At 29.4% G+C, this 14,322-nt stretch overlaps 1 long non-coding RNA gene across 1 annotated transcript; it reads left to right on the forward strand.

The window, feature by feature from the left end:
• Positions 1 to 767: 767 nt before the first annotated feature.
• Positions 768 to 13,635, forward strand: LOC142333116 (uncharacterized). The gene is made up of 3 exons (XR_012758532.1): positions 768 to 903; positions 10,715 to 10,836; positions 13,159 to 13,635. It is a non-coding gene; the product is annotated as an uncharacterized LOC142333116 (long non-coding RNA).
• The last annotated feature ends 687 nt before the right edge of the window (positions 13,636 to 14,322 follow it).

A 14,322-nucleotide genomic window follows, 5' to 3' on the forward strand; every position in this document is an offset into this window, starting at 1 on the left:
AAACATTACGTGACAAATCTGAGAGAAAAATAATTATAAAAATGCTGAAAAAAATCGCTTGTTGAACCATCCATAGACAAAATTTACATTAGAAAAAGGGAACTTTATAGCGATCAAATCGAGTCTAAATTTACTTGTTTTTTTTATAAGGACTAGCGTGAAATTAGTAACATCTCTAAGTGTTATTGAGCTTATTTGTATTACAGATGTGCTGGGTTGTACTGTGAAATACGGTAGTCGACTTGATATGAGGTAAATTTGGAAATAATCGTTTTATATCATAATCCCCATGTATTAAAAAAATATTCATTAATATTTTTTTATCATATGTATTAATAGAAATGATCCTGTTGTGTGTTTCTGATTGATTACTAATGAGAATACGGTCTAAGTTGTAAAATTGTGTTGAAACTAAAGTACTGAAAGTATGCGTGAGTGTAAATTATTTAAGGTAAATTAAATACTAGCTAAAAAGAAATAATTGAGAACCTTACTACCGTTTGGATTGCTTGGTTACGTTCCTTTGTTAACGTGTATATACGTTTTAAAATTTGGTTTCAATTATTTTTTATGATTATAAGTTATCAAATGTTTAAAAAAATTAATATTAAACTGTCGGTCGATCGCTTGCTCTGAGAGAGCTGCCGTGTAGGAAGTTTAGATGGGGTGGTTATTTTCACGATTATTAACTCTGGCGGTTGAAGAAATTTGTTGGGGAAAAGACGGTTATCCAGTGGTGGGGAGAGACAGTGTGATTACGGGCGTGACATAATATGAAGCGTATGGATCCAGCGGCCATCTTGGGTTTATTGCGCAGTCTAGATTCTCATGTCTGTGGTCAGACTTAACTATTAATATTATATCTTATACGTTTATTTTAGATAACCCTCGTTGTTGGTCGGGGTAAGCATTTTTTATATATATTATTTTAATGTAGATTAAAATAAGTGTCATTATTTTTGTTTGCCTATTGTATCCAAACTTATCACGTACTGAATTTTAAAATACAATTTGCACTCTCCTATTTTTACAAAATAAATTAACTATTTCGTAAACGCAAACGTTTCTGACTTTGTTTTCTATTTATAATACCGGCGAAATAATATCTGAAAAATAAACAAACAGAAACAAATTACGCGACTGGTTATAAATTTTAGGCTAATTGAGCAATAAAATAATTAACCGAGGAAATAAATTAATAGAAAATAATACTTAAAACTTTATGATGAAGGATATTTTGTAAAAATTACTATAATTTCAAATTTGAAACTTTACTTTATAATCTGTACTTTATATATCTTAAAAAATTTTGATTCACATCAATTTTATCCATTTTATGAAAAATAAATTGCATTACATTTTTCCACAGTCGGATGATTTTACAGAAGTAAACGGGCATTAATCGATAACACAGGAAATTTTTTGTAACTTCCATGTTGTGGGTACTGCTTGACCAAACTCATTAAGTTGTCTGTGTAATGTGAGGTTATTAGATATTCGTTATTTAAGTTGTCATGTTTTTTGAAAATTTATTTCATTCTTTATACAAAATTTTAAATTGTGTTTGACAATGGTTTCTCTCTAAGCATATCAGTTGGACATGACAGATAGCTTCTGTGTGTTGTGTTGGTCAAGTGTCAGTGAATGCTATTTTAAAACAATTTAAAGAAAACGGTTAATTTTCATCTCAAAGGAAAGGAAAATTTGTCAAAATTTTTATCTCCAATTGCAATGTGCTGATTTAACAGAAATAACAGGTAGCCTACTGACAAACCTACAAAGTTTATTTGAAACTTTAAATATCCTGTACTCCAAGAAACCAAATTAGGATATATTCTTACGTTTGTTTGCTATTAAAAATTATTTCTATGTCGATGATCTAATTACCAGTTCAGATTACCCAAATGGAGTTATTCTATTAAAGAACGATATGTCCAAATTATTACAACAGTATGGTTTTTCACTTCACATGTGGTATTCTAACAATTGCAGTTTTTCTTTGTCTTATCATAATTCATCCATACTATCTAATCAAGAAGACAACATATGTACTCTTAAGAGTTCTAAGGAACAAAAAGTCAGATTCACTAAATTTCCAAATCACTCATTCTAACAATTTACAAATTTATACTAAAAGGAATACTCTTTCCATCACAGCAGGTGTCTGTGATCCTCTAGGACTCATTGGCCTTATTATTATAATCATACAAACAGTTTATGTAGTAATTATGACAACTCAAAGTTGACTGCACAAACCATTAATACAGTGGCTTTCATTATATAATCAATTACATCTAATAGTCATGTAAGATAAGTAGATCCATTAGGTTTAATAAAAATAGAAAAATTCATTCTATTAAATTACATGGATTTTCTGATGCCTGTATATGGTTGTTATATTTATATAACAATGGCTATGGTTGTTATATTTATATACACACTTATACTCCAACCATGTAATTACTAATTTACTGTTCTAAGTCAATGTTAGCCCCTTGTAACAAATCATATTATCCAGACTTGAACTCTTTGGTTGTTTACTATTTTCAAGTTTATTTGTGTATAACTGCATTATACACTTTGATGAGATACACTTATACTCTGATTCAATCATAGCACTTTGTTGTATTCATGGACATTCTTCGAATTGGAAAGTATTTATAGGTAATAGTTTCTGACATTCAACAAAACACTTCAATTACCAATCGGTATTACATCAAATTCTCTGATAATCCAGCAGACATATTGTCTAGAGCTTTTCACCAAGCAGGCTACTTGAGATGTCACTATGGTGGCGTGGTCTTCCTTAGCTATTACAGTCTTCTTCTCATTAGCCAAGGGATTGTAATATTACATTAAATGATGATAATTTAAATCCTGAATGCGTATTAGAAAGGCGTAAAACTACATTAACTTCATGTATATCTAATGTTGTATATGATTGAACACAAAGATTTTAATCTTTACATACAAACAGAAACATTTAGTTTCTGTTTCAGATTCATTCACCATATGAAATCCAAACAGTCTGAATGTAATTTTACTACTAAGGAGTTAGATCATACTCTGTACTTTTTTACATGTCAATCACAATCCATGTAATTCAGTGAGATAAAGAATCAGGTTACTGATAAACAAAGTAAGCTTATTTCACTAGATCCATGCTTGGATGATTTACATCTAATCTAATCTAATTGTCAACTCTGAACACTTAAGACTCTTACACTGCGACAGAGATACTGGACAATAATGCAAAAAGAATCATTTTGTCAATCTTTCATGTGTTTAATTTGCTTTAGATGTGATGCAAAACTCAATCACAACAGCTTTGTCAATTACAGCCTAAAAAATGATTTAAAAATCAGCCTCTAAAATGATTTTTAAGCTTTATCTTAAATTTTTGTAGCTTTAAATTATTAGCTTTAAGTTTGGTTTCATCTTTTTGGGCTGTAATTTTTTTATTATAACTTCAGTTAGGGGTAGCTTCGGTGTTATAATTTTGCTTAAGGGAGGAGATCCTTTTTTGAGTGTATTTTGTTTTATTAGTTGTTTATATTTGTAGTTTTAAGGTTCCTTTTAATATATTTAAAAAAAAAATTGATTTTTGTTTTAAAATTTGGCTTTAAATTTTTAACGCATGTAAATTTTTGTTAGGTTAAATATCCTTAATGGTTAATTTTTATTTTCAGTGTTAAGGATTTAATTATATTTTGGTTTTTATTTTTTTTAGGATTTTTTTGTTTTTCATTATTTTAAGGTGATAAAAAGTTAATAGTATTTTATACTTTCTTATAATTTCAAGTTACATTGCTTTGAGCTTATTAACTTATAATTTATCTCATATCCTTGTGGACATGGGGTAAATAATAAAAAATGAGAAGTAAATTGTTGTTAAGATTTGTCCTGTAATAATATATGGTTCTTCAACTGGTCGTGCTCAGATTCATGTAAGTAGAATAAATGTATTTACTATAATTCAGAATATTATTTTATTTATCGGTTAGAATGATCTTGTTTGAAATTTTATTTTTATTGAGAATGATATTGATATAATAATTATAATTGATATTATTAGGGCTACTACTCCTCCTAATTTTCTAGGGATAGATTGTAGGATTGCGTATGCAAATAGGAAATATCATTCAGGTTGAATATGTGGAGGAGTTCTAAGTGGGTTTGCTGTAGATAATCCTACACTAAACCGATTCTTTACTTTTTACTTCATTATACCCTTCATTATATCAATAATAGTAATACTACATCTAATATTTCTACATGAATCCGGATCCTCTAACCCACTAGGTATAAAAAATAACATTGACAAAATCCCATTTCACCCATATTTCACAACCAAAGATATTTTAGGAATAGCAATAACAATAATAATTAATATAAATCCATTACTCACTATAGATCCAGAGAATTTTACACCAGCAAACCCACTTAGAACTCCTCCCCATATTAATATCAATTAGCCCTAATAATATCAATTATAATTATTATATCAACTAACTTAAATTATATAACTAACTTGAAAATTAACTTGAAATTATAAGAAAGTATAAAATACTATTAACTTTTTATCACCTTAAAATAATGAAAAACAAAAAAATCCTAAAAAAAATAAAAGCCAAAATATAATTTAAATTAACAGCTAAATAACTCCTTCAACATATATATATATTTGTCATAACGATATCGAGGAAAGGAACCACGAACCCAAACAAAAAAATAAATAAGAAAAATAACCTTAACAAAAAAAAAAATTTATACAATTGGCCCCCAAAAACAAGTAAAAAATCTCATAAACACTTTATTTCTATATTCAGATAAAAAAAATAAAGAAAATCTAAATGATCTATACTCAACATTAAACCCAGAAACCAATTCAGACTCGCCCTGAGAAAAATCAAATGGAGAACGATTAGTCTCAGCCAAAATACAAGAAAGAAAAATTATAAATAGAGGAAAAGAAAAAAAAATAAATCAAACATTCAACTGAAAATAACAAAAATAATTTAAATTAAAAGACTCACAATATAAGATAAAACAAAAAATAATCAAAAAAAAAACAACTTCATAAGAAATACTCTGAGAAATTCTAGAATTAGAAGATCATCCAGCAATTGTAATAAAATAACCCCCAAACCAGAACAACAAAAAAAAAGGCAAAAAGAAAACCCAACAAAATTAAAACTAAAAGGAAACATTAATCAAAAAATTAAAGATACAGAAAAACCCAAAATAGGTACAAAAAAATAAACTCAAAAATTTAAAAAATAAACTAAAAAAAAAATTTAAAACCAAAGTAAAGATCTATAGGATCTTATCGTCCCTCTCCTAAATTTAAGCTTTTTAACTTAAAAATAAAATTCAAACTAAATTTTAAAAATAAAGTATAATTTTCGTCAAACTCTTCATTCCAGACCTCAATTAAAAGACTAATTATTATGCTACCTTAGCACAGTCAAAATACTGCGGCTATTTAAATCATTGAGCAGGCCAAACCTTAAATAAATCACAAAAGGACATGTTTTTGATAAACAGGCGAAATTATTTTTGAGATAAGTCGTAACTTTGTTACGACTTATCTCAGTTTATGAGAGTGACGGACAATATGTACATAATTAAGAGCAAAATTCAAAAAATTAATTTAAAAAAATTACTATTAAATCCAAATTCAAATTTAATCAAATTAAAAAATCAAAAACAAAAATTAATGTAACCCATAATAACCTCTTTATAACTGCATCTTGACCTAACATAAATCTTTAAAATGAAAAGAAAATAAATTTTCATTACACTCAACGACAGAGATATACAAGAAAAAAAAGGTACAAAAAATCATGGAATATCATTAAATTACAGGTTCCTCTAAAAAGATTTAAAAACCGCCAGATCTATTAAATTTCAATTATAAAAAATAAACTACCTTAGAAAAAAAATTACTAATTAAGAATAACAGGGTATCTAATCCTGGTTTAAATTCAAATTTATATAAATTTCACCTAAATATAAAATATTAAAACTAAATAAGACTAAATTCTAAAAAAATTAACTTGAACCTGAGGAATAACCGCAAATGCTGGCACAACATTTTTTGGTTCTAAAAAATATAACTTAAATTAAAAAACTTTAACGCTGAAAATAAAAATTAACCATTAAGGATATTTAACCTAACAAAAATTTACATGCGTTATAAATTTAAAGCCAAAATTTAAAACAAAAATCAAATTAAAAAAAAAAAAAATATTAAAAGGAACCTTAAAACTACAAATATAAACAACTAATAAAACAAAATACACTCAAAAAAGGATCTCCTCCCTTAAGCAAAATTATAACTTCGAAGCTACCCCTAACTGAAGTTATAATAAAAAAATTACAGCCCAAAAAGATGAAACCAAACTTAAAGCTAATAATTTAAAGCTACCCCTAACATTATCATGATTTTATATATAAAAAAAAAACAATGGTTCAAAATAGATGGAAACAAACTTAAAAGCTAATATAATAATTAATCTTGACTTTCAAAAATGACATTACTATAATAATAAATTTGTTTTTAAAGAACCAAACATAAATATTTAAATAAAACATATGTAATTATCTTATTAAACTTAAACTTAAGATAAGAATTAAACCATGAGTTTTTTTTTAATAATTATGTATTTTTAAATATACTTATTCTAATATAATTATTTTTTTTAGGTCTTTTAAACTTTAAAATTTATTTCAATGTATTAAATTATTTTAAATAAGATCTTATTTAATTTAATTAAAACTAAAATTGATTTTAATTAAATATCTAATTGATGCATTTAATTAAATAATTTATTTTAGATGATTATTTTTACAAAAACTATTTTACATTAAAATAAAAATCTGTATTAAATTAAAATCTTTATTTAAATAAAAGATGGTATATATTATATAATAATTTTTTTAATTTATATAACACTTATAAATTAAAATATTTTATTTTATAAGATTAAATATTAAAGGGTGAAATAGTTATATTTAAATAAATATATTACTATATGTTGGGTAAAGTTAAAAAATAAAAAAACACACAGCTAGTATTTGCCAAAAGAAATTGGACTTTAATTATGTAAAACAACTGAACTTATGTTAAAGCATAACCTTAAATTAAATGAAATTATGAAATAAACATAACTTAATTTCACATAAGAAATATCAACTGAAATCAGCATATCAGTAATAATATTATTAAAATGAGATTTACAATTATATACTTAGAAAAACAAAACATCAATAAACATAATATGACTGGAAAACTATTGCATTACTGACAAATGCTGTAATATTGAAAAATTAGCAATGAACAAATGTCATAAACTTAGAAAAATAAATTAAAGTCAATCTTGATTGGCATTGGCCTTTCCTGATTTATGAACCGCAAACTTAACGTTAAATAATGTAAAAATGTAATTCTAGTTTGACGTAGAAAAAGACACAATAATATTACAGTACAAAAGAGTTAATTACAATATAATCACACTGAACTTAATTGAGGACATGAAATGGGTTGCAGCTGAACAATGACAGCCTTCTGTAAGTGACCTGTCGTGACTGTACTAAAGTGAAATTGAAACTTGAACGGCATAGGTAGGATGAAATGAATGTTCCACAAATTTGAATGATAACATAAAGTTTTAACGTAATGAGTAATAAAAACTGAACTTGCCTGTAGCACACAAATATTTGCCAGAGATGAACTCGTAACAGCAAGTACAGAAGAATACCTATGTAGTCCTGGGCGTATTCCGCACGGTGAATCAGGAATACAGCGGCGTGATGTGGTTTAGTGGTAGAATGAGGCGTGGAATCTCAAATGTGTAGTGATGAGTTTGAAATTCTGCTTGAGCGTGAATGTTACCACAAAGTTTGCCCTAGGCGACTGCAGTGGTGAGATGTTGGAGGTACTCTGCCGAAAAGATGGCGAAAAAAGGCGGGGGTAACCAGATCCAGGTAGTTGGTAGGAGAGTCTGTGTGTAGTAAGGGGACGAAAATATAACGGGTGTATGAAAAGGGTAGTCTAGAATAATGGACGCGGTCACAAAGGTGACGGTGGGAGGGTCAAAAACAAGAACAATAATAGAAACATGTGGGCTTTACAGACCCAGCAAAACGAAACCAAGTGGAATTCAAACATTCCTTGTAACAAAGCAACGGGACCCATCCTAGTTTGGAATTCGTAGAGAATAACGGAAAAACTTTATGCCAGAATGGCGTAAACACTATATATAATATATATATTATAATATAACTATCTTTTTTCTTTTTTGTAACATAATAATTTATCAATGAATGATATAATATAAATATCTTATTATAACGAAAAAATTTTTGTTGAAAAATTAAACTCAAAAATAAAAAATTGCAAAAAAATGAATTAATGGAATAATGTACCGTAAAAAAAATGATAAAATGATTTTTCAGGTAGTGATTCCTACCTGAACTTATACTTTCAAAAATCTTTTCCTGACGTTTAAATTAATTTTTGATGTAAACAAATTATATTTCTTACTGAAGGCTTGTTTCGCTTGTGCTATTCGGCATTTTATATAGCTCCTGGTTCGTCCATCTTTAGTAATTCTACTTCCAAATAACAAAATTCTTCTACCTCCGTAATCTTTTCTCCTCCTATTTTCACATTCATTGGTCCATCTTTGTTATTTCTAATACATTTCATTACTTTTGTTTTGTATTTGTTTATTTTCATGCAATAGTTCTTGCGTAGGACTTCATCTATGCCGTTCATTGTTTCTTCTAAATCCTTTTTACTCTTGGCTAGAATTACTATATCATCAGCAAATCGTAGCATCTTTATCTTTTCACCTTCTACTGTTACTCCGAATCTAAATTGTTCTTTAACATCATTAACTGCTAGTTCCATGTAAAGATTAAAAAGTAACAGGGATAGGGAACATCCTTGTCGGACTCCCTTTCTTATTACGGCTTCTTTCTTATATTCTTCGATTATTACTGTTACTGTTTGGTTCCTGTACATGTTAGCAATTGTTCATCTATCTCTGAATTTGAACCCTAATTTTTTTAAAATGCTGAACATTTTATTCCAGTCTACGTTATCGAATGCCTTTTCTAGATCTATAAACGCCAAGTATGTTGGTTTATTTTTCTTTAATCTTTCTTCTACTATTAATCTGAGGCCTAAAATCTCTCTCCTCTCAATTCTTCTGTATAGAATTCTAGTTGATGCATGACTTCGGTTTTTGATGCATGACTAGTTAAACTAATTGTTCTGTTTTCTTCACATTTATCTGCCCCTGCTTTCTTTGGTATCATGACTATAACACTTTTTTTGAAGTCTGACGGAACTTCCCCTTTTTCATAAATATTACACACCAGCTTGTATAATCTATCAATCGCTTCCTCACCTGCACTGCGCAGTAATTCTACAGGTATTTCGTCTATTCCAGGAGCCTTTCTGCCATTTAAATCTTTTAATGCTCTCTTAAATTCAGATCCCAGTATTTTTTCTCCCATTTCATCCTATTCAACTTCCTCTTCTTCCTCTATAACACCATTTTCTAATTCATTTCCGCCATATAACTCTTCAATATATTCCACCCATCTATCGACTTTACCTTTCATATTACATATTGGTGTACCATCTTTGTTTAACACATTATTAGATTTTAATTTACATACCACAAAATTTTCCTTAACTTTCCTGTATGCTCCGTCTATTTTACCAATGTTCATTTCTCTTTCCACTTCTGAACACTTTTCTTTAATCCACTCTTCTTTTGCTAGTTTGCACTTCCTGTTTATAGCATTTCTTAATTGTCGGTAGTTCCTTTTACTTTCTTCATCACTAGCATTCTTATATTTTCTATGTTCATCCATCACCTGCAATATACCTTATCTTTTTTACTCAAACCTCTTGCGATGTCCTCCTCAAAAATCTTCTTTACCTCCTCTTCCTCAAGCTTCTCTAAATTCCACCGATTCATCTGACACCTTTTCTTCAGGTTTTTAAATCCCAATTTACATTTCATTATCACCAAATTATGGTCGCTATCAATGTCTGCTCCAGGGTAAGTTTTGCAGTCAACAAGTTGATTCCTAAATCTTTGCTTAACCATGATATAATCTATCTGATACCTTGCAGTATCGCCTGGCTTTTTCCAAGTGTATATTCTTCTATTATGATTTTTAAATTGGGTGTTGGCAATTACTAAATTATACTTTGTGTCAAACTCTATAAGTCTGTCCTCTCTTTCATTCCTTTTGCCCAGCCCGTATTCACCTACTATATTTTCTTCCTTGCCCTTTCCAATGCTTGCATTCCAATCTCCAATTATTATTAAATTTTCATCTCCTTTTACGTGTTTAATTGCTTCATCAATCTCTTCGTATACACACTCTACCTCATCATGATCATGGGCGCTTGTAGGCATGATCATGACGTTAACAATCGTTGTCGGTTTAGGTTTTGATTTTATCCTTATTACGATTATATTGCTATGCGTTTTGAAATATTCTACTCTCTTCCCTATCTTGTTCATTATGAAACCTACTCCTGCCTGCCTATTTGTATCAACATAAAGTTAATTTTTTATTAAAATCTGCATTGGGTTTAATTTGCTTGCTTAAAATAAATATTTAGCATTTAAGATTATTTTATTTTTAACGTCCCATCATTCTAATTTAACTTTATGTTTTACAGGCATGAAAATTTATCAATATTTAAGCAACTTGGGTGTAAGAAACTGTATTTATTATTGTTCTGAGTGAAACAAAATTTAAAATGAGGTTAAAAATGAAGTGTTTAATTTAAAAACAAATCAGGTTAGTGAAATTGCATTTTGTTTTTTTATAACAAGATAGTACATTATAATTTTTAGTGGTATCAACAAAATTTCATTAGTACTAATTACAAAATTATTAAAGTTCTAATAATAATAATAATACCTATTCTTTGATTTCATACTTATCTATTATTATATAATTGATTAAAATAAATTCACACTCAAATCTATGAATTTAAAAAGGGCATAAATACAAACCTCTTCAGGATTAGAAAACCAGAATATTGTAATCCTTTCTGTTACAGACAGAGAAAGATTAGAAAACAAGTATGAAATTATTTCACTGAAAAACATAAAACATAATTATAATTTGTTATTTTAATGTGCGGTTTTTGTCAATTGGCAATAGAAATGAATATTACTGTAAATTTGTTAGACAAGCCAGACATTTTATAAATAGTGGAATTATAGTAATGTATTTCTAAACAGTACCACTTTCCATCATTTTTAGTTACTACTGGTGTTGTTCTCCCAGATAACAGGGTTAAGATGACTTGTCTCCTCAGTTCAGTATGTTAAGACTCAAATCCTTGATGAAAATTTTCGGTTCAAGGAATGTAGCAAAAAATGCTGATGCTTTGGAATCAGTCATTCATCCTGATTGGGGGGGTTTAATTACCCCCAATCCTTTACAAAGGTGTGGTGTCAGTGAGGCAGTTATGCTATATGCTGCACTTGTCTGGGCTCACCTCTTGGGTTTTAGGTGTTATGCATACATTTTGCTACATGCCCAGTGACTCCTCTTTTTGGCTGTTATAAATGGTTATAGAACAGTCTCGCGGGAGGCAGTCTGTATTATAGCCGGAGTCAAACCAAGATATCTTGGCTAATGAGCGTAAGGAACACTGCATTCCAAGGTAAATAACCTATTGATATCAGACGAAAGTAGGAGATGGAAGATTGGAGCCTTGTTTCTTGGCAGGTCAGGTGGGACGAATCCCAGACAGGTTGCTACACGCATGGTATATTTCCTATAGTGTCTGTTGTAGGTGCGATTAGATGGGTTTCCCCCAATCAGTATATCGATGAGTTTGGCTAGGTTTCATTTGGTGGTGGATTCGAGTCAATGCCTGGATTTTGGGAGTGATGATACAGTGAAGCACGTCCTGTATGTCTGTCTCTATATGAGGTCAAATATTCACGAGCTGTTAGGGAACTTGAGAGAATGCATTCCTTTCTGGATCTCCATATTAACTGGATGATCCGCAAGGTTTTGTTCCATCCGCTTGGTTTTCTTCCAAGCCATTTTCTTTGTTGTTTTTTTTAGTATGGTTTTTTTTTAAAGAGGTGGAAGAGAACCCCATTTTGAGCAGTGTCGAGCTCACTAACAGGTTTTGCAAGATGTTATTAAATATGTATGTGTTCCTGCACACTACAGACTAAACCACCCCTGGCTACCCACCCTTCTTGATACAGTTGATGTGCATTACTCATGGAAGGGGGAAATACACCCTCACAGACATTCAAACACCACAGTCAACAGATACGGTTGGTTTTGTAGGTCTGCAGAGGGAGTTCAGTTGAGGTATTTGATCACGGCAGGATCCAGGGTGGCTACGGTTCCGGCCTAGGCATGGATAGGTTGGAGGTAGGCGTAATGGCATCGTGCCACGGTTATATTGTTATTGTTTGATTCGATTTTGGGCTTTTACATCAGTGGCATCCTGACAGGCCTGGCCGATTACTGTGAGATGTAATCAGAGGGGTCTAAAGACAACATCCAGTAAAGTCCCTCGGGGCTCGAAACGGAGGGTGTGGTGTGGCGACCGGTGACGTTACCGTTCTTCCCCCTACAGGGTTGGGATGCCCAGATAACAAACACTATTATTGAATTTTTTTTTATTGAATATGAATAATATATCGTAATATGATGGGTTAGGGATTGTGATTGTTTTCTAGTAAATTCTAAAGAATTTCAATCACAGTATAGCTACTATCACAGCTCCTTTTAAGGAAAACAGGTGCTGAAATATTTTGTGATTGACATGGTAGTGTCCCTTTTGAAGAAGTTCCAGGTCAGTAAGTTACTTTTTTGAGTAAGTTTGTGAAATTTAGTGCTCTCACAACCAGTATAGAGTATTTAACAAATAAGTAACATTCCATCTTGGAGATTTAGTAGTAATTAATTTACCAATGCAACGGCAAGAATTGTTATGATTTAAACAAAAAGTTATTTATAAATTACTAGCAATCTGTATTCAGTTCATTATTTTAAAAATATTCTAAATGTTTTGTATATTCTTTTAAAAATAATTTAATTATTTATTTTAATTTAAAAATTACAATTTTTTTTTAATTTCAGTACTGAAGAAGTTTATGAAAGGAAATTTTCTGAAGCTAAATATGACAATTGATTCAGTAAATTACTGATTCGGTTACGGTTAAAAAAATCAGTATAATTACTGAGGCAGTTTTTTTTTGTAGCATGAAAAAACTTTCGCATTATCGTCCAGAACAAATATATTACAGAGGCGTTATGCACAGATGTCCTCTCTGATGTAGATTAACATCGTGTTTCGATATTTTATTACTTCTGTACTTTAGAATCCTTATTATAACTACTGAATCAAGTTTCCAAACAACATAAGTAAATTAAATGTAAAACACACCATAAATTAATATCTTATTTTATATCGAACAAAAAAGTACTACAATACAATAAGGTAATTTTGGCTTAATTTTCCAAATTTTACATGCAATGTGATCAAATTGTTTTAATTGGAATACATTTCTTTACATAAATTTTATGATTTTTTTTTAAATTCCTATTTTCACTTTATTAATTAAATTTTGTTTAAGAGTTCATTTAAGTTCAATACTAGGTCTACTATTCATGTAACATTAGAATACCACATTATTCAAAAATAGTCTAATATTGTTTGAACGGGACTAGTAGTTGGAAAAAGTCTTATTATCTTAATCTTATTTTTAGGTAGATTTCATAAGAAAGCTACCTATTTCAATGGGTAAAAGTTCAAAAAGTGTATATATATTATTAGCAAAACCAATTCTTTTGTTATTGTATTTGTCCATATTCTCTCCTGTACTAATTACACCAAAGACAAAAAGTATAAACAGTTTACCACTAAGTGTACAGAATTCAATAATGCTTCTTACCTTATGTGCTTTCAAGGGTTCCCCTCATCTACAGTCTTTCTTTTAAACAATCGCACATTAAATTAGGAATAAAATTGTAAATGTGTAAAAATATGTAGTCATATTAAATATTATAAAATTAAAAAAAATTTGTGAACAGTACTGTAGTGTGGCTACCTAGCTGCATAACAATTTTTTTTTAATTTTATAACCGATGATGAGGGAAATCCTTGAAAGCACATAAGGTAAGAAGCATTATTGAATTCTGTACTGTTGGTGGTAAATTGTTTATACTTTTGTCTTTAGCATATCTATATCTATGTATTTCACTTTCTCGTGAACATGGGCAAAATCAGACCATGGAGGTGGA

The sequence above is a fragment of the Lycorma delicatula genome, chromosome 12 (assembly GCF_047948215.1).
Source record: "Lycorma delicatula isolate Av1 chromosome 12, ASM4794821v1, whole genome shotgun sequence".
NCBI lineage: Eukaryota > Metazoa > Arthropoda > Insecta > Hemiptera > Fulgoridae > Lycorma > Lycorma delicatula.